Consider the following 2844-nt stretch of genomic DNA (forward strand, 5'->3'; position numbering starts at 1 on the left):
TCTACAAGTATTCTACCTACGTTGATACTACTCTCTGATATATCCTTGTTATCAGTTGATATTTCATTACTTCCCACTGCCAGTTCTTCTCTTCTGCACTCTGAATTTCCCCCCAGGTTCCCGTGCCCCTGCCAATCTAGATTAAACCCGCCCCAAAGCACTAGCAAACCTCCCCATGAGGACACTAGTCCCAGTCCTGTTTCCCTGTCGCTTGCCATTTTAACACTCCACCCTGTTCTCTTGCCCACATGTCTGTCCTTGGCTTGCTGCATTGTTCCAGTGAAGCCCAACGCAAACTGGAGGAACAGCACCTCATCTTCCGACTAGGCACTTTACAGCCTTCTGGGCTGAATATTGAATTCAACAACTTTAGATCTTAAACCCCCCTCCCCCCATCCCCACCCCGTTTCTTTTTCCCCCCCCACCCGCCTTTTTTTTTCAATAATTTATATAGATTCTTCTTTCCCCACCTATTTCCATTATTTTTAAATCTAAAACTAAAACCTTTAGTCTTTCCACCCCACCCCCACTAGAGCTGTACTTTGAATATCCTGTCTTGCATTCTTAATTAGCACTTTTCTCAGACAAAGACCACCACCTTCAACACCTCTTCGACCCTTTTGTCTCTGACATCTTTTGATTATCTGCTCACACCACACCCTCAATGTGTCTCTTCCCCCCCACCCACCTTAAACCAATTTATATTTCTCCCTTGTTGAAACTATGCTTCAGTTCTGCTGAAGGGCCATGAGGGCTCGAAACGTTGACTGATTTCTTCTCCGCCGATGCTGCCAGACTTGCTGAGTTTTTCCAGGTAATTCTGTTTTTATTTTGTTGAGGTGTAACATGTCCTTCTTGTATAGGTCTCACCTACCCCAGAACCGATCCCAATGCCCTCCCTCCTATTCCATTTCTCCAGCCATGTGTTGAGCTGATCAGTCTTCCCAATCTTATGTTCACTAGCACATGGCACTGGGAGTGTTTTTTTATTCGTTCATGGGATGTGGGTGTCACTGGCTAAGCCAGCATTTATTTCCCATCTCTAATTGCCCTTGTTCAGAGGGCATTTTTAAGAGTCAACCACATTGCAATAGGTCTGAGTCACGTGTAGGCATGACCAGGTAAGGATGGCAGATTTCCTTCCCTAAAGGACATTAGTAAACCAGATGGGCTTTTACAACAATCGACAATGGTTTCATGGTCATCATTAGATATTTAATTCCAGATATTCCAGATAGATATTTATTGAATTCAAATTCCACCATCTGCCATGGTGCGATTCGAACCTAGGTCCCCAGAGCATTACCCTGGGTCATGGCTTACCAGCCCAGTGACAATACCGCTACACCACCACTTTTTGAGATTACTGCTCTTGACATCCTGCTTTTTAATTCTCTTCCTAACTCCCTAAATTGTGCTTTCAGGACTTCATCCCTTTTCCTACCTATGTCATTGGTCCTAATGTGGACCATAACCTTTGGCTGTTCACCCTCCCCCAAAGTGCTGCAGCCGTTCAGTGATATCCTTGACCCTGGCAGCAGAGAAGCAACATACCATCCTGGAGTCAAGTCTACAACTGCAGAAATGCCTGCCTGCTCCTCTAAATATGGAACCCCCTACTACTATAGCACTTCCACTCTTCCTCCTCCCCTCCTGTGCAGCTGAGCCACCTGTGGTGCCATGGACTTGGCTCATGCTAGTCCTTTGAGGAACCATCTCGCTCACCAGTATCCAAAATGGAAAAGTGGTTAGAGAGCAAGATAGCCTCAGGGGATTCCTGCACTATCTGTCTGTTTCTCTTAGACACTCTGGCGGTCACCCATTCCCTCTCTGTCTGTGTACTTCTTAGCTGTGGTGTGACCACCTTTCTAAACCTGCCATCCACATAATCCTCAGCCTTGTGGATGCACCACAATGACTCCAGCCACCGCTCAAGCTCCGCAACTCAAAACTCAAGATTCTGCATCTGACTACACTTCCTGCAGAAGTAGTTATCAAGGGCACTTTGTGCCTGCACAACTTCCCACATCCCACAAGTTGCGCATTCCACATGGCCAAACTGCTCAAACATACCTTATACTTTATATAAAGCATTTACTACAGTATTTACTAATTCATTTTAATTATTATCTTAATTTGGAATAATTCCAATGTATACTACAATTTGCTGGCCAGGATTTTACATTGGGCGTGTGGCGTGTGCCCGACACGCCAGAACGTAAAATGTTGCGTGATGGTGTCAGGTGTGCGTCCCGTTGTCACTGTGCACCGTCGATATATTTTGTTCGGCAGCATCAGCTGCCCATCGCCAATAATTGAAAGGCCTATGAAGGCCATTAAGGACCTAATTAACTTGAATTTTATGCTGCCCATCCAATATTATGGTTGGCGGGCAGGTGAATAGGCCGAGCGGCCTTTACATTTTTTAGAGAACCTCATCCACGAGCGGGATGAGGTTTCCTAAAGCTAATACAAATTAAATAAAAACTTTCTTTTGCCATTAAAAACATGTCCCATCTCATGTGACACAGTCACATGAGGGGACATGTTTCATTACATTTTTAATGTAATTATAAATTTTTTAAAAAATCATTTCAATCTCTCTGAGACAGCTCCGTGCCTCAGAGAGATTGAAGCGCTCTTTCGCGCACATACGTGAATGGCGCACTAGAACCGACTCTCCCTCCTCCCCCCCCACCCGCACAGGCAGCACTCAGCGCTATCGTTTGCGATCCACGCAGGGCGGGCCTTAATTGTCCACCCCATGTGAAATCGCCGTGCCGAGCCGATGGCAGGCAGCAGGCTGCTCCCCAACTGCCCCACTGGCTCCTCCCAAGCCCACCT

This window comes from Cetorhinus maximus, chromosome 16 (genome assembly GCF_964194155.1).
Source record: "Cetorhinus maximus chromosome 16, sCetMax3.hap1.1, whole genome shotgun sequence".
NCBI classification, from domain to species: Eukaryota; Metazoa; Chordata; class Chondrichthyes; order Lamniformes; family Cetorhinidae; genus Cetorhinus; species Cetorhinus maximus.